This window comes from Pelodiscus sinensis, chromosome 29 (assembly GCF_052426305.1).
Source record: "Pelodiscus sinensis isolate ZL-2025 chromosome 29, ASM5242630v1, whole genome shotgun sequence".
NCBI lineage: Eukaryota > Metazoa > Chordata > Testudines > Trionychidae > Pelodiscus > Pelodiscus sinensis.
This window is the reverse complement of record NC_143080.1, coordinates 15,838,508-15,863,986: the sequence shown is the minus strand read 5'-3', so window position 1 is coordinate 15,863,986 and position 25,479 is coordinate 15,838,508. Positions and strand designations below refer to the sequence as shown.

At 55.1% G+C, this 25,479-nt stretch overlaps 1 protein-coding gene across 2 annotated transcripts in view; it reads left to right on the top strand.

Annotated features, from left to right (window-relative positions):
- The window catches only part of SCN4A (sodium voltage-gated channel alpha subunit 4), a 177,319-nt gene that overhangs the window by 27,469 nt on the left and 124,371 nt on the right, over positions 1 to 25,479 (top strand). Inside the window, exon 1 of one of the 2 annotated variants that reach the window (XM_075911769.2) lies at positions 22,005 to 22,575. The exons of the other annotated variant lie outside the window; for it this stretch is intronic. The gene's annotated coding sequence lies outside the window, so the exon portion shown is untranslated. Of the gene's footprint in view, positions 1 to 22,004; positions 22,576 to 25,479 lie in introns of those variants that run through there. 2 annotated transcript variants of the gene reach the window in all.

Genomic DNA, 25,479 nt, shown 5'->3' with positions numbered 1-25,479 from the left:
TCCAGGCACTGCTGCTGCTTTGGAATCAGCAGGCTCCGGGGCAGGTTCCCCCTTTGCCCCATTCGGCAGGCCTGCACCCCCGTGGCAGGGCCAGGCCCACCCCCTGCACCCCCGTGGCATGGCCAGGCCCACCCCCTGCACCCCCGTGGCAGGGCCAGGCCCACCCCCTGCACCCCATGGGCGGCGGGAATCAGAGCGAAGTGGCTGGGAGCCAGGGGAGGGGTCTGGGGGAAGGGGAGGAGCTTCCCACGCTAGTGACTGTGGGGCAGACCCACCCTTCCCCCAAGCCCCCTCTGCAACCCCAGCTTCCCCCCAGGCCCCAATGGCTCCCACGGGGCCCCCAAAGTGCAGGCCCCAAGGCAATAGCCCCAAACTGCCCTGTGTCTGGGACAGCTCCACAAACAGCTCTCGGGGCGTAGCAGCCAGAGGGCTAGGCTAGTGCACAGGGACATGGGCGCTGATCCAGCCTCTGACCTTCCAGACCTTGCTCCTCTCTGCTTGTGCTCTGTGGGGCAGCCGCTATTTCTTGTGTTGGCCCTGATCTCTGCTGTGGCTACATCTCCAGGCAGCACCCCCAAATACCCCCTCCCAGGATACACCCCCCAAATCCCCTTCCTGCTACATCCCCCCCAATTCCCCTCCCGGTACACACACCCCTCTAGCACCCCCCAAATCCCCCCTCCTGGTACACCCCCCCAATTCCCCTCCCAGGACACACACCCCTCTAGCACCCCCCAAATCCCCCCTCCTGGTACACCCCCCCAATTCCCCTCCCAGTACACACACCCCTCTAGCACCCCCCAAATCCCCCCTCCCAGGATACACCCCCCCAAATCCCCTTCCTGCTACATCCCCCCCAATTCCCCTCCCGGTACACACACCCCTCTAGCACCCCCCAAATCCCCCCTCCTGGTACACCCCCCAATTCCTCTCCCGGTACACACACCCCTCTAGCACCCCGCAATTCCCCCCTCCTGGTACACACCCCAATTCCTCTCCCGGTACACACACCCCTCTAGCACCCCCCAATTCCCCCCTCCTGGTACACACCCCAATTCCTCTCCCGGTACACACACCCCTCTAGCACCCCCCAATTCCCCCCTCCTGGTACACACCCCAATTCCTCTCCCGGTACACACACCCCTCTAGCACCCCCCAATTCCCCCCTCCTGGTACACACCCCAATTCCTCTCCCCCCGGGCAGTATCTTCTATTTGGGAATTTGACCTCTGGTAACCCTCAGTGGAGCCTGTAACAACTGTCCAAGTTGGGAATAGTTCCCAGCCTGGCTCAGCTCCTCAGCTCCAGCCTGGCCTGGGGGCCAGGTCCTGCCTTCCCTTCCCTGCCCTTAGCTGCTGGCCGCAGGAGCTGATCCCAGCCGGTGGCTCCTGACGGGCGCATTAGTGAGCAGAGCACGGGGCTGTTCTGGGGGCTCCACCCGCCACCAGGGCCCTGTGCTTTGAATGCACCTGATTTACCAGCCAGTGGAGAGCAGCCAGGGAGCCACCGAAGGGCCTCGGAGCTCAGAGCTGGAGGGAGAGAGAGGGGCTCTGGGGCCCGGGAGCCTGAACCAGTCCTGATGGTGTGTGTGCGCGCGAGTGTGTGTCTGTCTGTCTGTGCGTGTGTGTGCGTGTGCGTGTGCACGTCTGTCTGTTCGTGTGCACGTGTCTGTGCGTCTGTCTGTGGTGGGCAAGGGGCGTGTATCATAGAGAAGGGCCTTCATTTTCTGTTCTTATTTCATTTTATTTCATTTTTCTCAGGAATTTATCAGTGTTTATGATTACAACAATAAAAACAGATGATAATTGGTAGAAAAAAATATTCATACCTTTTCTGGGTAAATATTTGGGTTTATTTTGATGGACAGTAGGATGGGTGGGGGGGATATTGAGTAAATTAATGCTTTGCTGAATGGAATTCATTGTGGTTTGCTGCAGAACTAAAACAGAATTCAAAACACAATGCCACTTCTGAGCTTGAGGAAACAATGCAGCTCTAATCCCCAAGAAAAACTTTTCATGTGAATAAAGAGATTACTCTTGTAGACTTCTAACTATTAGCCTATAAATATTTATACTTATTACTCAGATCCTCAACTCAGTGAAGGTTTTTTGTGTTTTTGAAATAAAAGGAAAATGTACATGCTTTATTTAAATGATTGTATTTTAGGACGTTAATTTTTAATTTGGATTTCTTTAAAAAAGGGATTGTTAAAATTTATTTACATTTTTAGTAAATTTTTTAAAATGGGAATTGCATCACGTGTATTTTTTCTGTATCCCTATAAACTATAAACTATAACTTTTGCTATTTTTAGCAACAAAAAAGGGGGTGAGGCTATAGTCAGTTTGATTTCCAATAGCATTGTCTTCTAGTTTTCAAACCTTAAGCATTGATTTAGCTGTGCCAAAACAGAGCACTACTCCACATTTCTCCATTTTATCTATTTTCTGTAAAGTTTATTGAGAAGCAATTCTAGTCCAGGTTCATCCTATTTTTCTGAAACAAGTTGGTTCGGTCTCTTTTCAACATTCGCTCAATTATGTCAGTTTTGAGACCTGTAATTGCTTTGCTGTTTCTGTCTCATTTCTGTTTGGTTTTATGACAAGCAATCCCATTCCCAGCACATCCCATTTTCCTGGCACAACCAATGCCTTATGTTAATTTAAATTACGAGGTATTCTGAATTTGGTGGTGTGACGTAGTGGGGGTACCTGGCTGGTTTCTATGCTGCTGGCTCTGGGGGAACCCCCACTGGCTGCCGTGGGTACCACGACCCAGCAAAACAGGATGAGTCACTATGCAAACCAGTGGCCAGACACCCCCCATGGAGAGGAACAAAGGAAGGTGGAATGCTGCCTTGGCTGGGGGGCAGGGCTGGAAGTTAGTGAGTTGGTTGGAGGCTGTCTGTGAGGATGGATGAGACAGCCTAGGGAGAGGAGCTGGAGTTTAGGGGCCCAGTCTCCCCCATCTCAAGGGGGCCTGAGGCATCCTAGCCCAGTTCCTGTAACCAGATTACATCTGTGCTGCGCTGTGCTGGAGGAGCAATAAACCACCCTCAATTCCACTGGCTGGTACAGTCTGTTTGTGCCATTTCGGGGTGCAGGAGACGGGGAACCCCCAACGTGCCGTCACACTGGTGTCAGAAGTGGGATGCACTGCACCCCGTGGATGAAGCTCCCAGCGGCAAGCGACAAGGCGCAGTAGAAGCAAGAGCCCTGGAGCCAGGCGTGCTGGAGACAGAGCGAAGCGGTTCCTGGGAATCGTGGGGCGCTGCAGCACTAGACTGGTGAGTCTGCACCGAGGGGCCCAGCGGGCAGATGGCCTACGCCCGACTCTTGAAGGCAGAGCTGGTGGGGCTGTGCAGAGAGAGGGGCTTGCCAGTGCAGAAAGCAACCAAGGCCCAGCTGATTGCCCAGCTGGAAGAGAATGACCAGCCACGGGGCCAGGATCTTGTCCCCAGGGGAAGCAGCCAGACCCCCCCTGAGAGTGTGTCAGGCTCAGAGAGGGGGAGGAGCGCTGGGACCCACCGGAGAGATGAGACAGCGTCTCCCGGGAGGCCTGCAAGCCGTAGCCCATCTAGGGCAGGGGCCAGCCCAGCGGAGCTGCGGCGGCTGGAGATCCAGCTGCGGATGAAGGAATTAGAAGTAGAGGACCGAGAGAGGGACCGCCAGGACCGAGAGAGGGACCGCCAGGACCGAGAGAGGCAGCGACAGCATGAGCTGGCCATGGCAGAGCGGAGAACCGGCGGGGCACCGGCTATGCCAAGAGTGGATGGGCCCCAGGGTCCCAGGACTGCCAGGCGCTTGGAGAGGCTTGTGGTGGCCCAATTGAAGGACATGGGTGACATAGACGGGTTCCTCAGTGCCTTTGAGAGGGCCTGTGGACTGCAACGGGTCCCCCCGGCTGACTGGCTGCAGGAGCTCGTCCCCGCACTGAACCAGGAGGCGGCCGGAGTGCTCAGTCAGCTGGAGGACCTACAGCCAGGGGATTACAACCGAGTCAAGGAGGCCCTGCTGCACAAGTTCGGGCTGACCCCCGAGATGTACAGGAAGAAGTTCCGGGGGGTACAGAAAGGGCCACGGGAGACCTATGTGGACCTGGCCTCCCGCCTGGCGCAATACTGCCGCAAGTGGGTGTCTGGAGTCAGAGCCCAGACCGCAGAGGAGCTGCTCAAGCTGGTCATGATGGAGCAGTTCTATGAAGCATGCCCACCCAAACTGAGGCTGTGGCTCAAGGACCGGAGACCCGAGAACCCCCAGGAGGCCGGGAGACTGGCGGACGAGTTCACGGAGAGCCGGTCCGGGTGTGAACGGGAGTCCCGGAGAGAGAGGGAACCGCGCAGAGACCGGATCTCGGCTGAGCGACGGAGGGAGTCAACTACGGGGCGAGACCAAGGAACAGGTCGTCTGCGCCCCAGAGAACCAGCCAGGGCCTGGACAGAGACAGCCCAAAGCCTAACTTGCCATTGCTGTGGGCAAAAAGGCCACAAGAGGGCTCAGTGCACCAGGTCCCAGGACCGGGGACTTTCCAGGGTTAACTGGCTGGGGCGGGAGGAAGGGCAGGCTGCCCCAGAGGCAGGGGCTGGCAGGCAAACCTCAGCTCAGAGAGAGGGGAAGGATGCTCAGTGCACCTCCCCTGGGAGGTCTGATTCTCAGGAGGCGGATTTCTCCGTGTACCGGGTGGGGGCAGGACGGCCCCTGCGGAGCGAGTGCCTCATACCCCTGGAGGTGGATGGTAGGAAGGTGACGGGCTTCTGGGACACGGGGGCGGAGGTGACTCTGGCCCGATCTGACATAGTGGCCCCGGAGCGGATACTACCCCACGCGCAGCTGACCCTGAAGGGCATAGACGGGTCCCCGTTTAAGGTGCCTGTAGCCAGGGTGCATCTGAAATGGGGGGCCAAGGAGGGCCTCAAGGAAGTGGGGGTGCACCCGCACTTGCCCACCGAGGTGCTGATGGGGAATGACCTAGAGGAGTGGCCCCATGAATCCCAGCGGGCTCTAGTCACTACCCGGAGCCAGAGCCAGCGGGGGGCTGACAACGTGGGTCCAGGGAAGGACTCCTGGCAGCGTCCTCAGGGTCCCATCCCAGTGGACACAGGGTCCAGCCAGGCTGGGACTCCGGACCTAGGCAGAGGTGGGGGACAGGTCCCGATCCCTGCCTCAGCAGCTGAATTCCAGGCTGAGGTGCAGGCAGACCCCTCCTTGCAGAGGCTGAGGGACCAGGCTGGCCTCCGTGCAGCTCAGCCCCGGGGGAGAGGTGGCCAGGAGAGATTCCTGCGGGAGCGTGGGCTCCTGTTCCGTGAGTGGCTCCCCCCCAGGAAGGCGAGGGCATGGGGGGTCCAGCGGCAGCTGGTCGTCCCCCGAAAGTATCGCCTCAAGCTGCTGTATTTGGCCCACGATGTCCCCGTTGGGGGCCACCGGGGGATCCGGAGCACCCAGCTGAAGCTGCTCCAGCACTTCTATTGGCCGGGAATCTTTACAGCCGTGCAGCGGTACTGCCGGTCCTGTGACTCCTGCCAGAGGGGCGGGAAGGCCCAAGACAGGAGGAAAGCGGCTTGGGGGTCTCTACCCCAGATAGACCCTCTGGGCTTGCTGAGAGAGTTATGGGAGGGGAAGTCCTCCCTGGATGGAGCATCGGGGGTGGAAGCCGCCCTGGCTGTCCAGAGAAGGCTCGCTGGGCTCATGGCCCCGGCCCGAGAGACCCCGGCCAGAGATCAAGGCCAGCGGAAGGGTGGGTGTGACCCCCGAGGACAGGCCTGGGCCAGTCACCCTGGAGCGGGGCGGCGAGTGGACAGAGGGAAGCCAATTCATGTGGGGCCTCGCCACGGCCGGCCCGAGTCAAGGGGAGCACCCATGTCCCCAGGGCGGGTTCCCACGCAGAGGACCCGAACTTCCCCAGGTCACGAGCGGAGTGACCCTGCTCAGTTCGCTCTCGGAGGGGGGAGAACTGTGACGTAGTGGGGGTACCTGGCTGGTTTCTATGCTGCTGGCTCTGGGGGAACCCCCACTGGCTGCCGTGGGTACCACGACCCAGCAAAACAGGATGAGTCACTATGCAAACCAGTGGCCAGACACCCCCCATGGAGAGGAACAAAGGAAGGTGGAATGCTGCCTTGGCTGGGGGGCAGGGCTGGAAGTTAGTGAGTTGGTTGGAGGCTGTCTGTGAGGATGGATGAGACAGCCTAGGGAGAGGAGCTGGAGTTTAGGGGCCCAGTCTCCCCCATCTCAAGGGGGCCTGAGGCATCCTAGCCCAGTTCCTGTAACCAGATTACATCTGTGCTGCGCTGTGCTGGAGGAGCAATAAACCACCCTCAATTCCACTGGCTGGTACAGTCTGTTTGTGCCATTTCGGGGTGCAGGAGACGGGGAACCCCCAACGTGCCGTCACAGGTGGTCCTACCTCTTACCGCTAGAGTTAGTTCTTGAACGGACAGACAAACTCTTTAAAATATATAGTAGAAAATTTAGCCATACTATTTGGGATGCATACAATCAACATCAGCCTTTTCTCCTGGGTTTTTTAAAGCTTTTGAATACTCCCTTGTTTCTGAAACTTATTCTGATACAGATTTTTGTTTTTTTCCCCATTTTGGTGTATCAGACTTTAAATTGATGTCTGCTAACAGCTTGTAATGTATTCGTGGTGGTTGTGAAATACATCCGTACACTCAGATGCAAACTCACTTCAGAGCTTGCATGAATGCCTAAGAACATAAAAACAGCCAGACCTGATCAGACCAAAGGTTCATCTGGTCCAGTGTCCTGTCCACCCACAGTGGCCAATGCCAGGTGCCCCAGAGGGAATGAAGAGAATAGGGAATCATGAAATGATGCATCCCCTGTTGCCGATTCTCAGCTTCTGACAAACAGAGGCTAGGGACACTATCTCTGCCCATCCTGGCTAATAGCCACTGACGAACCTATTCTCCACAAATTTAACTAGCTCTTTTTTGAACCCTGGTATAGTTTTGGCCTTCACAGCATCCTTTGGCAAGGAGTTCCAGAGGTTGACTGTGCGCTGCATGAAAAAAAACACTTTTTGTTTGTTTTAAACCTGCTACTCATTAATTCCGCTTAGTGATCCCTAGTTCTTGTGTTCTGGGAAGGAATAAATAACTCTTCTTTATTCACTTTCTCCACACCAGCCATGATTTTATAGACTTCTGTCATATCCTCCCTTCGTTGTCTCTTTTCCAAGCTGAAAAGTCTCATTCTTATTCATTTTTCTTCATACGGCAGCCATTCCATGCCCCCTCATCATTTTTGTTGTCCTTTTCTGAACTTTTTTCGATGCCAAGATCTCTCTTTTGAGATGAAGCGACCACGTGTGGGGCATGAAGTATTCACAATGTGGGCGTACCGTGGATGTATATAGAGGTGATACGATTTTCCTAATGCTTCCCTACATTCTGCTTGCTTTTTAGACTGCCGCTGTACAGAGAACTATCCACAGTGCCTCCAAGATCTCTCTCTGGAGCGCTACCAGCTAGGTTAGGCCCATCACTCTATGTGTGTGATTGGGTTTCTGGCTTCCGACGTGTGTTACTTTGTATTTATCCATATTGAGAGTCATCAGCTGTTTTGTGGCCCCGTCACCCAGCTTTGAGAGCCCCTTTGGAGAGCCCGTCGCACTCTGCTGGGACTTAACCAGCTTGAGTCATTTTGTGTCTTATGAGAATTTTGCTGCCTCAGTGTTTGTCCCTGGCCGGAGGCTGCTGGTCAGCATACCTGTGCATGCCCCTTTGGTGTGTGGGGTGCTGGTGGAGCGGTAGCACCACACCTGTCTTTTTCAGGTGGTCAGGCTGCCCTGGTCCGCACGCCACGCTCAGCTCGTACAGTCCCTTGTAGCCACTTGGACACGGTGGCAGGTGCACCCCGGTTCCTGACCTTGGCTGATCAGCTGAACACCGTGCGGGCAGCCAGCCAGAGATTCTTTGGCTGGTGAGGGGAACGTCCTTCCCCATCCTTGTGTCAAGCGGCCAATGGCAGATCCCTTGTGGGATGGCGGATGAGCTGCCACCCAGACAGCCAATGGCTTTGGGCGGATGAGCTGCTGGGACCTGTGCCTCATGACATGGCCCCCCACTCGCCTTGGACCTGCTTGCCATTGGTTCCAGGCTGTGCCTTGGTCAAGCACTGTGTAGCTGCTGCCGTGCAAGGGCGTCCCCGTGTAAAACACTCCCGTGCACAGGCTCTCCCTTGGATAACTGCACGGAGGCGGCAGCTGCAAGAGGGTCGTCGTGCACTTGGCTGAGACAGAAGTGGGCTCCGGCAGCTGTGGCTGTGACTGAGCAGCCGTAGTGGGATCCACTCTGCTCACCCCGATGGGAAGGGGCTAGAAAAAATGCCCTAAAAATAGCCTGTCTCAACCCAACCTGCCTGGTAAGTGCGGCCGGGAGGCCACCTTTCAATTTGCAGGGACAACAATTGTTAGAGAAGAAACAGGCGACCCAGGAGCGGACGGGGTAAACGGAACTGCCTTATTCACCACCCACATTAACCTCAGACCCCCAACACATCCTCTCGAGTGGCAAGAACTTGGCACCAATTGCACCTTATATCTACGTTAGCGTGTTAATTCACACGTCTGTCACCACTTCCCCTACAACCTTCTTTCGTAATGTTAACTTCCATACAACGGCTATTCACGAGCCAGCCATGAATACAATTCTACCCGCCCCTGCTTGTTGTTTACTGGTTTTAAATTGCATCAGCTTTACAGACTGTCTTGAGCAGCAGCTCACGGGGCGGGGGAAGCGCTTCGACCCTGAACATATTTTTACCGAACAAGTGAGAAGACAAAACAAGACACTGTTCAGTGCAACCATCTTCCAGGGCTGCCAGGACAAAGGGGAAAACCATGTTCAAAGGGCAGTACCTGCTGTGGCTGACCCCGTACCACTACCCCAGACCCCAATTCATTTTTATATATCCCAGCAACAATGAGAGGAGAAGAACATTTGCACTTGGATTTGGAACCGGGAATGTCAGGACACTGATGGGGGCAGGGACAAGCCTGACCGGCCTGAGCACCGAACAGCTCTCATTGCCCGAGAGCTGAGGAGGTTCAACATTGACATCACTGCTTTGAGCAAGACCCGGCGAGCCGAGGAGGCATGGTGTCGGCTTCGCTATTAAGAACAGCCTTATGTGTAGCCTCAGGGAACACCCTGCCGGAGTCAGCCAACGTCTCATGACGCTACACCTTAGGCTGGCTAACAACCAGTTCGTGACAGTAGTCAGCGCTTCCGCTCCCATCCTACAAGCTGCTGAAGATACCAAGGAATGCTCCTACGCACCCCTCAATAGCATCCTCAGAGATGCCCCCTTCTATTTCTTGGGGATTTCAAGGCCAGAGTGGGTACTGACTACCACCTGTGGAATGGTGTCATTGGGAGGAAAGGTGCAGGGAAAATGAACTCTCCAATGGTCACTTTCTTCTTACACTCTGTGCTGACCAGGGTCTTGTTATAACGAACACCCCTGTTCTGGCAGAAGATCCTTTTCAAATCCTCCTGGCGACAGCCACAATTGGGACACTGGCACCTGTTTGATTATGTCATCATCCGGTCTCGGGACCATGCTGATGTCCAGGTTACTCGAGCTATGATCAATGCTGATGACTGCTGGACCAACCACCAACTAATACGTTCCATTATGTCACTCAAACTAGCACCACTGCATGTTCTCACCCCAAAAAACCACTGCAAGAAGATCACAAGGCTTATCTTCCAACAGAGCCTTACCAGCAAGCTATGTAGCCAAGATCCACCAGAGGACATGGCATGGTCCTTTCTGAAAACCGCTGTCCTGGAAACCGGAGCTGAAAGCCTTGGCTTCACCAAGCGAAGGAAGCAGAATTGATTTGATACTAATAATAAGGAGATCCAGAACCCAACTAATATTAAACTCAGAACATTCCAAGCCTGGCATAGCAAGTCCTCATCTCTGCAGAAGAAACGTGATTATAAGCTTGCCAAGGCCAAAGAACAATGAAGAATTAGAGTCCTTAGAAACAAGTGGTGGACAGACAGAGCAAAGGAAATACAGGCCTATGCTGACTCCGACAATAGCCATTAGTTCTTCAATGCTGTTAGGGTGATTTATGGAGCGTCAAAACAGGGTGTCACTCCCCAGCAATCAGCAGATCGGACATAGCTTCTTAAGGCCAAAGATGGCAGCCGGTGGAAGGAACACTTCAGCCACCTGTTCAACAGAGACACAACCGTCGATGACAGCATTTTCGATGTGGTCACTAGCCGACCTGTCCATGTCGATATGGATCACGAACCTGATTGGCAAGATCCAATCAGCCACACAAAAAGAAAAAAAGGAAGAAAGACAATGAGACCACAGCACTGACGGAATACCCGTGAGATATTCAAGCAGGAAGGACCATCCCTGCTGTCATGCCCTTACTCGCTCATTCTGATGAGCTGGTGAGAAGCAACCATATCCAGCGAGTTCAGAGATGCCTCTTTGAAAGGGTGAGAGGGCAGACGGTGGAACCACCGAAGGATCTCCTCACTCTCAACTGCAGGTAAAATTCTCTCCCAAGTCCTTCTGAACCATCTTCTTCCACTGGCTGAAGAAGTCCTTCTGACCAGGGTGAGGAATGATTGATATGATCTTTTCTGCCCACCTAAGAAGTGTCGGGAGCAATGACAGCCTCTGTATATGCCATTCTTCGATTTGACTAAGGCATTTGACTCCATCAACCACGAGGCTCCCTGGAAGATCCTTCACCACTTTGGTTGTCTACCAAAACCCGTCAATATTACACATCTCTTACACAACAACGTGCAGGCTGTGATACTCAACAATGGCGACGCAACTGAACCAATTGACGTAAGGACTGGATTCAAACAAGGATGTGAGATAGCCCTACACTATTTAATATCTTTTTGGCAGTCATGCGCCAGATTATTGGAGATGACCTCCCAGGTGGAGCTAAAATAACCTGCAGGATGGGTGGTAGCCTCTTCAATCAGGGCCGCTTCTTGGTCTTGGCTCTAATCACAATATCATCATGGTAGAACTCCAGTACACTGACTATGCTCAGGACAGTGCCACTTCAGAAGATGGTCTCCAAGCAATCGTCGACATTGTCGTCATGGCCTACCACAGGTTGGGACTGACTCTCGATGCACAAAAGAACAAAACACCCACCAAACCGTTATCTGAACCAACCATCACAGCGGACGATCAAGTGCTGGAGAATGTCAACAGCTTGCCTTATCTCTGAAGCTATCTGTCCAGCAAGGCTGACATCAATGATGAAATCCGCCAGCTTATGGACATTTACGGAGTCGAGTCTTCGATGACCGTGACATCAAGGCATAGACCAAGATTGACGTCTACCGTGCCCTATAGATGATATATTAAAGATCTGGAGAAATTCCACCAAAGGTACCTGAGGAGGATATTGGGCATCATGTGGCAGGACAGATGGACCAACATTAGTATTCTCGCAGAGGCTGACTCTCGCAGCATTGAGTCACCCACAGGCAGCTGTGATGGTCCGGTTGTGTGGTAAGGGTGCCTGACACACACTTGCCTAAACAGATCTTCTACGCTCAGCTGAGGACTGGGACGAGGTCTCATGGCGAGCAGAGGAAGCGCTACAGGGATGTTCTTAAGAACTCCTTGGTAAGTGTGGCATTGACGTTGACACCTGGGAGAGGCAGGGGAAGGGTCGGGTAACCTGGAGGACCATCACCAAGAACGGTGCCCAACACTTTGAAGTCAAGCGATGTCTCCATGAAGAAGATCAAAGAGCCCGATGTAAGGAGTGAGCCCGGGCTCGTATTGGCGCCGCTGGAGATAGAGACCTTATGCGCACCCACTGCCAGAGTGTTCCTTGCCAGAATTGGCCTAGTTCTTATATTTTGGGAACAAGTAAATAACTTTTCCTTATTCACTTTTTCCACATCAGCCATGATTTTATAGACCTCTATCCTATCCCCCTTAGTCTCCTCTTTTCTAAACTGAAAAGTCTCAGTCTCTTTAATCTGTCTTCATATGGGACACGTTCCAAACCCTTCATTATTTTTGTTGCCCTTTTCTGAACCTTTTCCAATGCCAACAGATCTTTTCTGAGATGAGGTGACCACATCTGTCCCCAGTATTCCAGATGTGGGTGTACCATGGTTTTATATAGCGGCAATAAGATATTTTCTGTCTTATTCGCTATCCCTTTTTAAATGACTCCGAACATTCTGTTTGCTTGTTTGACTACCACTGCACTCTGCATGGATGTTTTCAGAAAACTATCCACAATGACTCCAAGATCTCTCTCTTGGATAGTTCTTGTTAAATGAGTTGCCATCATATTGTATATATAGTTGGGATTATTTTTTCCAGTGTACATTACTTTATATTTATCAACATTAAATGTCATTTGCCATTTTGTTGACCAATCACTTAGTTTGATGAAATCTTTCTGAAGCTCTTCACAGTCTGCTTTTGTCTTAAGTATCTTGAGCACTTTGGGATCATCTGCAAACTTTGCCACCTCACTGTTTACCCCTTTCTCTAGACCATTTATAAATAAGTTGAATAGAATGGATCCCAGGACAGACCCTTGGGGGACACCACTAGTTACCTCTCTCTACTAGGAAAATTTACCATTTATTCCTACCCTTTGCTTCCTGTCTTTTAACCAGTTCTCAGTCTCTGAAAGGACCTTCCCTCTTATCCCATGACAACATACTTTACTTAGAGCCTTTGGTGAGGGACCTTGTCAAGAGCTTTCTGGAAATCTAAGCACACTGCATCCACTGGATCCCCCTTCTCCACGTTTGTTGACCCCCTCAAAGAACTGTAGCAGATTAGTAAGGCAGGATTTCCCTTTACAGAAACTATGTTGACTTTCCCCCAACAAATTCTATTCATCCATGTGTCTGACAATTTTATTCTTTACTATTGTTTCAACTAATTTGCCCGGTACAGACGTTAGACTTACCGGTCTGTAATTGCCAGGATCACCTCTAGAGCCCTTTTTAAATATTGGTGTCATGTTAGCTATCTTCCAGTCATTAGGTACAGAAGCTGATTTAAAGGATAGGTTACAAACCACAGTTAATAGATCTGCCATTTCCCACTAGAATTCTTTGAGAACTCTTGGGTGAATGTCATCTGGCCCCGGTGACTTGTTACTGTTCAGTGTATCAATTTGTTCCAAAACTCCTCTAATTCCTCAGATTTGGCACCTAAAAAGAACGGTTCAGGTTCGGGAACATCCCCAGTATCCTCAGCGTAAAGACTGAAGCAAAGAATTCATTTAGCTTTTCCACTATGACTTCATCATCTTTGAGGGCTCCCTTAGCATCTCCATCACCCAAGGGCCCCCCTGGTTGGTTAGCCGGCTTCCTGCTTCTGATGGACTTAAACATTTTACTGTTACTTTTTGGCTGTGTCTACACTGGCCACTTATTCCGGAAAATCAGTCGCTTTTCCGGAATAACTTGCCAGCTGTCTACACTGGCCCCTTGCTTTTCCGGAAAAGCAATGACTATCTACTGTAAAATTGTCAGTGTTTTTCCGGAAAAACTATGCTGCTCCCGTTCGGGCAAAAGTCCTTTTCCGGAAAAACTGTTCTGGAAAAGGGCCAATGTAGACAGCACCGTAGTCTTTTCCGCACAAAAGCCCCGATCGCAAAAATGACGATCGGGGCTTTTTTCCGGAAAAGCGTCCGTGGCCAATGTAGACACGCTTTTCCGGAAATACTTATAACAGAAAACTGTTCCGTTGTAAGCATTTCCAGAAAAGGGTGCCAGTGTAGACGTAGACGTAGAGTTTTGGGCTGTTCTTCAAATTCCTTTTGGCTTTTCCTATTATATTTGTACACTTAATTTGACAGAGTTTATGCTCCTTGCCTGGAAGCAGCCAGCTCTGGGCACATCTCCGCCTACCGCTGGTGGTGGTGGGGAAGTGGAGCTACAGAGACCCCCCACCATTCCCCACAAGGAGCAGGCAGAGACATGCCAGCAGCAGCCAGCTGCTGTTGAGAGCAATGTGGGGCCAGGACTGGCCTATAGTGAACACTTCCCGGCCAGAGCCTGCACCCCAGCCTCTGCCCCAGCCCAGAGCCCCCGCCAGCTCTCAAATCCTGCACCCCCTCCTTTAACATAGCAGAAATGGGCACCACTTGGCCACTCACCAACATCTCTGGAGTGACACCCCTGTTCTAGACAAATACATAGTCTGACTTCACTTCAGTAAGTGTGTGTATTGTGGAGCAGCCCGGTGTGCGTGCGAAGAGGTGCAGTAAGTGTGTGTATTGTGGAGCAGCCCGATGTGCGTGCGAGGCGGTGCAGTAAGTGTGTGTATTGTGGAGCAGCCCGATGTGCGTGCGAGGCGGTGCAGTAAGTGTGTGTATTGTGGAGCAGCCCGGTGTGCGTGCGAGGAGGTGCAGTAAGTGTGTGTATTGTGGAGCAGCCCGATGTGCGTGCGAGGCGGTGCAGTAAGTGTGTGTATTGTGGAGCAGCCCGATGTGCGTGCGAGGCGGTGCAGTAAGTGTGTGTATTGTGGAGCAGCCCGGTGTGCGTGCGAGGCGGTGCAGTAAGTGTGTGTATTGTGGAGCAGCCCGGTGTGCGTGCGAGGCGGTGCAGTAAGTGTGTGTATTGTGGAGCAGCCTGGCGTGCGTGCGAGGCGGTGCAGTAAGTGTGTGTATTGTGGAGCAGCCTGGCGTGCGTGCGAGGCGGTGCAGTAAGTGTGTGTATTGTGGAGCAGCCTGGCGTGCGTGCGAGGCGGTGCAGTAAGTGTGTGTATTGTGGAGCAGCCCGGTGTGCGTGCAAAGAGGTGCAGTAAGTGTGTGTATTGTGGAGCAGCCTGGCGTGCGTGCGAGGCGGTGCAGTAAGTGTGTGTATTGTGGAGCAGCCCGGTGTGCGTGCGAAGAGGTGCAGTAAGTGTGTGTATTGTGGAGCAGCCTGGCGTGCGTGCGAGGCGGTGCAGTAAGTGTGTGTATTGTGGAGCAGCCCGGTGTGCGTGCGAAGAGGTGCAGTAAGTGTGTGTATTGTGGAGCAGCCCGGTGTGCGTGCGAGGAGGTGCAGTAAGTGTGTGTATTGTGGAGCAGCCCGGTGTGTGTGCGAAGAGGTGCAGTAAGTGTGTGTATTGTGGAGCAGCCCGGTGTGTGTGCGAAGAGGTGCAGTAAGTGTGTGTATTGTGGAGCAGCCCGGTGTGCGTGCGAGGAGGTGCAGTAAGTGTGTGTATTGTGGAGCAGCCTGGCGTGCGTGCGAGGCGGTGCAGTAAGTGTGTGTATTGTGGAGCAGCCCGGTGTGTGTGCGAAGAGGTGCAGTAAGTGTGTGTATTGTGGAGCAGCCCGGTGTGCGTGCGAGGAGGTGCAGTAAGTGTGTGTATTGTGGAGCAGCCCGGTGTGCGTGCGAGGCGGTGCAGTAAGTGTGTGTATTGTGGAGCAGCCCGGTGTGCGTGCGAGGCGGTGCAGTAAGTGTGTGTATTGTGGAGCAGCCCGGTGTGCGTGCGAAGAGGTGCAGTAAGTGTGTGTATTGTGGAGCAGCCCGGTGTGTGTGCGAAGAGGTGCAGTAAGTGTGTGTATTGTGGAGCAGCCCGGTGTGTGTGCGAAGAGGTGCAGTAAGTGTGTGTATTGTGGAGCAGCCCGGTGTGTGTGCGAAGAGGTGCAGTAAGTGTGTGTATTGTGGAGCAGCCCGATGTGTGTGCGAAGAGGTGCAGTAAGTGTGTGTATTGTGGAGCAGCCCGGTGTGCGTGCGAAGAGGTGCAGTAAGTGTGTGTATTGTGGAGCAGCCCGATGTGCGTGCGAGGCGGTGCAGTAAGTGTGTGTATTGTGGAGCAGCCCGATGTGTGTGCGAAGAGGTGCAGTAAGTGTGTGTATTGTGGAGCAGCCCGGTGTGCGTGCGAAGAGGTGCAGTAAGTGTGTGTATTGTGGAGCAGCCCGATGTGCGTGCGAAGAGGTGCAGTAAGTGTGTGTATTGTGGAGCAGCCCGATGTGTGTGCGAAGAGGTGCAGTAAGTGTGTGTATTGTGGAGCAGCCCGGTGTGTGTGCGAAGAGGTGCAGTAAGTGTGTGTATTGTGGAGCAGCCCGATGTGTGTGCGAAGAGGTGCAGTAAGTGTGTGTATTGTGGAGCAGCCCGGTGTGCGTGCGAGGCGGTGCAGTAAGTGTGTGTATTGTGGAGCAGCCTGGCAGGAGTGTGAGGAGGTGCAGTAAGTGTGTGTATTGTGGAGCAGCCAAGCGGGTATGCAAGGCTGCAGTAAGTGTGTGTATTGTGGAGCAGCTCGGTGGGTGTGTGAGGAGGTGCAGTAAGTGTGTGTATGGTAGAACAGCCTGGCAGGTGTGCGAGGAGGTGCAGTAAGCCCAGCAGGTGTGCAAGGAGATGCAGTTAGTGTGTGTATGGTAGAACAGCCTGGCAGGTGTGCGAGGAGGTGCAGTAAGCCCGGAAGGCGTGCGAGGAGATGCAGTAAGTGTGTGCCTTGCAGGGGCGCATGGTGGGGGCGTAAGGAGCGCACAGCAAGCGTGTGTGTTGTTCTAGTGCGTCGAGAGGATGCGCGGGGAGGCTGCAGAATGTGCGTCTGAGAACAGGGTTTCTGTTTCCCGTACAGTTGGCTTTTGTTGACCTTTCTCCAGCTGCTGCCAGGTCTCCCGCCTTCGGGCACCTGGCCTTGCAAATTAGCCTCTGATTATATCCCCAGCAGCGCTAATTCCCCCGAGGAGTATCCGGCAGCCGCTCTGCAGTAAGTGAGGCTGAGACAATGTGTAGGGAATGCAACACATTTAGCTTCATTGGGCTGTTGTTTCCTCCAGCCTGGCCTGAGCTCACCCCAGCCCCGGGCTGTGGCTCTCCAAGGAGTAGGGAACAGCCTAGGCCATGTGTGCTGGGAACTGCACCTCCCTGCCTGGCTCTCATTGGCCGACACCCACAATTAACTGCAGCCCTATTGCAAGGGGCTCGCTTTGCTTAGAATCCCAGGACTGGCAGGGACTTCGAGAGGCCACAAGTCCAGTCCCCGGCCCTCATGGCAGGACCCAGCACCGGCGAGACCACCCCTGACAGGTGTGTGTCTAAGCTGCTCTTACATATCTACAGAGGTGGAGAGTCCACAACCTCCCCGGGTGATTCATTCGAGTGTTTCACCAGCCTGACTGGCAGGAAGTTTCTCCTGATGTCCAACCTCAACCTCCCTCGTGTCATTTAAGCTTCTTGTCCTACGTTCAGAGGTTAAAGAGAAGGATTTTTCTCCCTCCGCCTTGTACACCCATTTAGGTATTTAAAATCTGTGACACGTCCCCTCTCAGTCTTCGCTTGTCCAGGCTAAGCAAAGCCAGCGCTTTCCCTGGTCCCTCGCAGGTCACAGCAAATCATGTTGCTGTTGCAGTTAGTACAAAAGTATTTAGGTAAAAAGCAGCCGAAGGGCAAGATTCTGATTACTGCAGGCTTTGCACCACTGTATGGGGGGAGCAGACGGTGCTTTCATTTCCTCTGGCAGGAGCTCACCATGCAGTCACTGCTGCACCTAAACTCAGATACTTAGCTGTGTTCTCATCTGGCATAAATTGGCCCAGCCACATGGACTTCAGCCGAGCTCTGCTGATTTACACCTGCTCCACCTTGTCATTTCCCCTCCGCCTTGTCTGTCCCTGCAGGTGTCAGGCCACTAGGAAAGGTTCCTGTTTGGCTTTGTAAGTAGAACTATGCAAGGACTGACTTTGTTGGATTGGTTTTCTTTGGTGGCCTTTCTGAAAAATGAGAACACAATTTCCTTGTGCGGAGACCTGAAATGAACATTTTTCAGCAAACCAAAAAGTTGAAAAAAAAATTTGTTTGGAGTTGAACTAAATGTTTAAGTTTCAAAGTCTTTTAAATGCATTTTTAAACTAAGTCTGAAGTAAATTTCCAAAGAGGTGTTTTGAACTGAAAAATCAAAACATTTCAGAAGAGTTGCAATGAAAACTCCGATTTTTTTCCAGAATTTTTTCTTTAAGTTTTTCTTCCTATCCAAACAATTGGGTGAATTCAGCCCAAGTTCACAAAATGGTTTGGTTGATTCAAATCTGAATTTTTCAGCCACAAAATTCCACCCAGCTCCGCTGATGGGGAGAGGTTTCTTGTTGGCTTGGGGAGACTCAGGGATCCCCAGGGCAGGTCTGGGAGTACCAAGATGTTATTTTTTGCAATTACCGGCGAGGAGTCCTGTGGCACCTAAGGGTCTGTCTATACTACAAAGTTAATTCGAACTAACAGACATTAGTTCGAATTAACTTTGATAGGTGCTACACTAGAAAACTGCTAGTTCGAACTTAATTCGAACTAGCGGAGCGCTTAATTCGAACTAGGTAAACCTCATTCCATGAGGACTAACGCCTAGTTCGAATTAAGTAGTTCAAATTAAGGGCTGTGTAGCCACTTAATTCGAACTAGTGGGAGGCTAGCCCTCTGCAGCTTGCCCTGATGGCCACTCTGGCCAACACCAGGGAAACTCTTTTGCCCCCCTCCCGGCCCCAGACCGCTTAAAGGGGCACGGGCTGGCTACGATGCCCGTGCCAGGTGCAAGCCTGCCAGCACCCAGCCAGCAGACCCTGCACCTGGCACGGCTTGAGCCAGCCACCCGCTGCCACCCAGCCCTCCGCCTCTTCCCAGGACCAGGCTGGCGGCTCCCGGGAGCCTGCCCAGGTCCACAAGAGGCGGGCGCCCGCCTGGTCTAGTGCAGACATCATGGACCTCATCTACGACCTCCGCACTAGGCACAGGAAAGTGGCCATCTAGGGCAGGAGAGCTGCCAGCCTGGCCACCCAGGAGCAGATTTGCATGAAAATCAAGGTGGTCCACTGAGACCCCCGACCCTGAGCCCTGAGCTTACAATGGCCGTACTGGGTCAGACCAAAGGTCCATCTAGCCCAGTAGCCTGTCTGTCGACAGCGGCCAAACCAGCCACCCCGGAGGGGATGGACCAAAGACAATGACCATGCCATTTGTCTCGTGCCATCCACCTCCAGCCTTCCATAAACAGAGGCAAGTGACACCATTTCTACCCCCTGGCTAATACCACTCCATGGACCCAACCTCCATCACTTTATCTCACTTCTCTTTAAACTCTGTTCTAGTTCTAGCCTTCACAGCCTCCTGCAGCAAGGAGTTCCACAGATTGACGATTTGCTTTGTGAAGAAGAACTTTCTGTTATTAGTTTGAAGCCTGCTACCCACTCATTTCATTTGGTGTCCTCTAGTCCTTCTATTATGGGAACTAATGAAGAAATTTTCTTTATGCACCCTCTCTACACCACTCACGCTTTTATAGACCTCTATCATATCCCCCCTCAGTCTCCTCTTTTCTAAGGTGAGAAGTCCCAGTCTCTTTAGCCTCTCTTCATATGGGACCTGTTCCAAACCCCTGATCATTTTAGTTGCCCTCCCCTCTCCCACCCTCTCTCTTCCCCTCTCCCACCTCCTTTGCCCAGTCTCCCCGAGTTTTGTTCAATAAAGAGAGTTTCTATTTTTGAACACACCTGTCCTCTATTTTGTACATCAGGAAGGGGGGCTAGGGAGGGGTAAGTGGAAGGAGGTGAGGGAGGAATGGGGTACGAGCCCCCGATCGGGAGGACTGGGGTGGTTCTGTGGACTCCTCGGGGTGGAAGCTCTCCTGCAGCCCCCCGATTGGTCCCCCTCCCTGGATGGCAGCCTGCGGCAAGTGCAGCCGGGCTGATGGCCGAGTGCTGTGATGTGCCGAGATGTGCCCTCATCGAGTTAGAAAAGTGCGCAGGGAACCCCTAAGAACTGTCTGTCCGGGGTGGGGGTCGGGTCCCTTTAAGCACAGCCCTCGGCTAGCCTGAGACAGCATCTCCACGCTCTAAGTCCTAATCTGATGCCCTGCCGGCACTGCTTCCAGCCATCCTTAACCTCGGTTCAGGGTCCACTCAATGTGGACATACTAGTTCGAATTAGCAAAAAGCTAATTCGAACTAATTTTTAGGTCTAGATGCACTAGTTCGAATTAGCTTAGTTCGAATTACCTAATTCAAATTAAATTAGTTCGAATTAGTGCTGTAGTGTAGACATACCCTTACAGACTAACAGATGTGTTGGAGCATAAGCTTTCGTGGGCAAAGACCCACTTCGTCAGAAAGCGTATGCTCCAATACATCTGTTAGTCTAGAAGGTGCCACAGGACTCCGTGTCGCTTTTGCAGATCCAGACTAACACGGCTCCCCCTCTGAGACTTTTTGCAATTAGCTTTTCAGGCCACTTTACCTGCTCCTGCTGCAAGTCTCCAAACACTGGTCTCCAACTTGTCAGAATTATCTCCCTCACTGCCCCCATGTCATTCAAACACCAGCAAAGCAGTCACCCCCTTCCCCCGATTCATTAGCATCCACGTATCGCAGCTGGAGGAGGCTGGGAATGATTTTCTGGCACATGAGGCAGCTTCCACAAAATCAAATACTGAAAAATTATCCATTTCCTGTTGGGAAAACAAACCCCAGTATTCATTTGGCATCTATTCCATCCAGCTGCATTTCCTTCCGTGCCTCGTGGGCTGGGCCGCATTGCCCAGATGAGTGGACCTGCTTTAAGGATGGTGCTGTTGGGCCAACCATTGGGAATTGTTGGGCTGGGCATCATGTGTTGTTGGGCCATCGGGCACAATTGGGCATCGTTGGGCCATTGGGTGCTGTTGGGCCATCAGGCATCGTTAATATGCTGTGCATCGATGGGCCATCGGGCATTGTTGGGCCAGCTGTTGAGCATCATTGGGCCATTGGGCGCTTTTGGGCTGGCAGGTGGCCATCGCACGTCACTGGGCCATCAGGCATTGTTGGGCCTTTGGGCACCATTGGGCCATTGAGTGTCATTTGGCCATCGGGCATTGTTGGGCCATTGGGTGTCCTTGGGCCGTCGGACACTGTTGGGTCATTGGGCGCCATTCGGCCATTGGGTGCTGGGGGATGTTGGATGTCGTAGGGCACCATTAGGCACTTTTGGGTCGTTGGGCATTATTGGGCTGTTAGGCGTCATTGGGCCATTGGTACATCGGGCATCATTGGGCCGTTGGGTGCCATTGGGCGCTGTTGGGCATTGGTGGGCCAGCCCTTGGGCACTTTTGGATCATTGAGCACTGTTGGGCTGTTGGGTGCCGTTGGGCCATTGGGCTCTGTTGGGCCATTGGTCATCATTGGGCCGGCCGTTGGGCACCACTGGGTCATTGTTGGGCCGCTGGGCATCGTTGGGCTGTTAGGTGACATTGGGCCATTGGGTGCCGTTGGGCCATTGGCCACCGTTGGGCCATCAAGTGCCATTGGGCATCATTGAGCCATTGGGCACCATTGGGCCACTGGGTGCTCTTGTGCTGGCCATCTTGTGCTGTTGGGCCATCAGGCATCTTTGGGCTGGCTGTCGGGCGCTTTTGGGCCAGCTGTTGGTGTCCCTCACTGCGTAGCGCAGGCCAGGAACACAGTGGTCCTCAGGCACTGACCGGTCTCGCTCTGTGAGGCTGTGTGGCTCAGCACCCTGCAGACGGCTTGCTGCTTGTCAGGGCATGGGCTGGCCTCCTCAGGGTGTGTAGAACAATACAGGCCCGGCTGAGCTCTCTGCTGGGTAAGGTGGCTCAGGCCATGTTAGAATCATACAGCGCCCAAAGCCACGGTTATCTGCCGAGCCGTCTTGTCCATTAGACGGCTCAGCGCATCCGCCCCAGGCCCTGTGCTTTGGGGGGCCTGCAGCAGCCACCTCAACGGTCCTATGCACGGGTCCCAGGGCAGCCTGGGAATTACCTGGGGGCCTGGCGTGGGGTGGCAGCAGGGACTGTGTCCCCACACACTGTGTGAGCCGGATTCCCTGCCCCTCTGCCCTCGCCCGGCCCGCTGTGCTCAGCCTCCCAGCGGCAGCAGGCAGCAGGCAGCAGGCAGCGGAACGCTCCCCAGGCCACTCCTCTTCCAGCACTGCAGAGATGCGGGGTGCAGCAGGCTGGGAGAGGGTGGCCGGGTGGAGTGGAGCAGGCTGCTGAGGGAGGGAAGGATGGGGGCCAACTCAAACCCAGCCCCTGCCCTCCTGTGCTTGCGAGTCCAAACTAGATCCAAACTGGGTGTATCTCGTGGCTGCAGGGTTCCCTGGGACCTCGTCAAATTTCCATCCTTGGAGACCAGAATCTAAAAGCATCCCTGAGCTCTGCACTGTGGACAGCTAACCTCCAGCCCGCTCTGAGCCAGAGACCAGCACAGGCCAGACCAAGGGGTCCCCATGGCGTGGCCAGGGATCCGCGGCCCAGCCTGGGGTGGCACGATGCTGGAGCAGGGCAGGGCTCCTGGGGCACCGGGAGCAGCTGACGAGGGCACATGTGTGACTCCCACTGCACCTGTTGCTGCACCTGCTCTCACCTACCCCAGATCAAACCCTCTGCGCCGGGCCTATTTATAGGGGATGGCGTCAGGCTGGGATGTGCCAGGAGAGCTGGAGGCGTCTGCTTTGAGCTCGTAGTAGGGGCCAGAGGCTGTTTGTCAGTTTCTGCTGGCCTGGCAGCCCTGCGGGTCTGTGGAGAGCTGGGTCAGTTTCCTGTTTGGAGACAGCACAGCGCAGGGGAGACGGGCCACGGGCTACGCCACGAGGTGAGGGGGTTGGGCAGGGGCTGCAATTCCTCCCCGTCAGAGACGCTGGCCTTGGCGCTGAGCTGCTCCCCGGCCGAGCAAGGGCGCTGGGAGCCTGTTGGAATCGGCCATCAAAGCATCCGGGAGATTTGAACAGGCTGCTGAGAGTTCAGCTGGTGGCAAAGTGGGGCTGAGGCCGGCTCCCTTCCTGCCCTGCCTCCACCCAGCTCCCAGAAGGTCTGGTGTGTAGGCACAGCGGGAGCCAAGGGTCTACTGCCCAAGCCCCGAGCACCAACTCAGCAGTTCCCATTGACTGGGAACTGCAGCCAATGGGAGCTGCGGGGCCAGTGGATGCAGGCAGGGGCAGCCCCCTGAGCCACCAGGGTATGTTTCACCTGGGGGCAGCAGGAACATGCCATCTGGCTGGAGCCCACACTCTGCTCCCCCTCTTACATCCAACCCCCCTCCCAGAGCCTGAATCCCCTCCCACCCCTCAATTCCCTTCCACAGCCTTGAGCCACTTCCTGCACCCCAAATCCCTCAGCCCCACCCGCTCAGCTGGAGCCCTAACCCCCCTGCACGCCAACCCCCTGGTCCCAGCCTGAGCCCCCGCCCAGAGCTGTCCCATCCATAGGACGGTTCGGGAGGCTGCCCATATGGACGGGACCCAGAGGGTTATGTAGGGGCCTGGCAGGGGTTGCTCCCCTCCCACACTCACTGCAGCCTGCTCTGCTCCAAAGTCTCCCCCGACCCCTGGGTGCTCCACTTCCCGCCCCAGCGCAGCGGGCTGGGCGCAATGGAGAGGCTGCCAGGCCCCCACCTAATCCCCAGGCTCGTGTTGCTCGGGGGAGGGAGAGCGGACGGAGCAGGGGCGGGGCCTGTGGTCGGGGCAGTGCCCTGGGTCCCACACCTGGGGCATTGGGGAGAGTTGCCCCAGCCCTGCCCCCTCCCACACCCTGCCCCCCTCTTTCCCTGCCTGCACCTCAGCCAGAGCCCTCACCCCCTCCGGCCCCAAGCCCCCCGCCCCAGCCTGGTGATCAGAGTGAGGGGGCAGGGGAGGGTGTTGGGCTTTGTGGGGTTACCAAGCTGGCAGTCCTAGAGGAGTGTGAGGCCTGGCCAGGGAAGGTGGGCAGGGACCCAGCTGTGCAGAGGCAGCTCCCCAGCCCTCCTCTCCAGGTGATGAAGGGTCCGTCCGCTCCCACTTGGCAGATCCCAGCTCCAGCAGCTCTGGGCTCTGCGGCTTGCAGACCAGCAAGCTCCTGGGCAGGGACAGAGCCCAGTTAGGGGCCTGATTCTGCCTTGGCTCCCAGTGTTGCTCTTCCCCCCATGCCAGCAGAGCTACCCTGGGGAGTGAAGACCAGAGCCAGGCCTGAGAACAAAGCTCCCCTCCCCCAGCTGCCTTCTTGGGACACTGTACAGGGTGGTGGGCCCTCCCTGTCCAGAGCTCCCTCCTGTCCCCCCAGTTGCTTTCTTGGGACGCTGTGCCCGGATTTCCGACCAAGATCCGTCAGCGACAGCACTGGGCCTCCGATTCTGAGGGGCTCTAAGTAACGCCGTTTGTAGATGCCCCTATGGATCGGGAGATGCCCCTTTGGATCGGGAGATTCCCCTATGGGCCGGTAGATTTATGGACTGGTAGATTCCTTATAGACCAGGAGATGCCCCTATGGGCTGAGAGATGCCCCTATGGGCCGGGAGATGCCCCTATGGGCTGAGAGATGCCCCTATAGACCAGGAGATGCCCCTATGGGCTGAGAGATGCCCCTATGGGCCGGGAGATGCCCCTATGGGCTGGGAGGTGCCCCTATGGGCCGGGAGATGCCCCTATGGGCTGAGAGATGCCCCTATGGGCTGGGAGGTGCCCCTATGGGCTGAGAGATGCCCCTATGGGCCGGGAGATGCCCCTATGGGCCGGGAGATGCCCCTATGGGCCGGCCTAGGTGCATCAGGACACTCTAGTATTCGATGTGGATCGTCCGTTCTCCGGGACCAGTTCCCATCTCTGGAACGCGCTGGGCCCGCTTGGACTCGACGTAGCTCAGGGCCTCGGGTTGTGTTCATCCGGCCCGCCCCGCTCGTAAGGGGCCGTGCTATGGGGCGGCCCCAGGGCTCCAAGCCCAGCCCCCGGCCCGGCCCGGCAGCCTGGGGAGCCGCAGGCGTGGTGCCGGGCGGCGGGGGGCGAGGGGCGCGGGCTGGTTTCCGATGTCGGGGAAGCGATGGGTTGGCAGCTAATCCGGCCGGGCGCAGCGAGCAGCGAGCGGAAGCGCTGGCCAGGCAGGGAGGGGGCGTCTCTGGGCGGAGAGGCCCCCGGGGGGAGGCGCCTCGCCCCCCTCCCCGCCTCTCGCTCCCGCCCCTGGGAAGGAATGAGCCGAGTCATCACGCTGCCGAAACCCGACTCCCGCAGTGATCCCTGGCGGCAGCTGGAGGGGCGGGGGGCGAGAGCCTGGAGCGGGTCCGAGCCGCTCTCTACGGTCACAGCCCTACCAGGAGTCACAGCTGGGCTGCGCCGGGCAGGGCACAGCCACGGTGCCTGGGGGGCCGCTCCCACCGGCCGGCCCTTGGGAGGAAGGAGCCGAGCGGGGCAGCAGCCCAAGGAGCTGGGGAGAGGGAGATAGCAGGCAGCTTGTCTCCAAGGGAGCCCTTCTCGTGCCTGCCAGCCCAGGGCCAGGCAGGGAGTGGCAGCCTCGGCCAGCCACAGAAGCCAGTAACCATCCGGTGGGGTGCGATTCCCAGGGAAGCCATCCCCCTGCTGCGCCAGGAGTGGGGCCAGCTGGGAAGGGGCCCACAGAGGGACCAAGGAAGGAGGAGCAGGAACAGAGTCTCCCAGGGCGGGAGAGATGAGGGGCAGGCATCCGAACCCGGCAGACCCATGCTCCTCCTGACACATGGACCTGAGCTAAGGCCTAGCCCAGGCCAGCCTGGGGA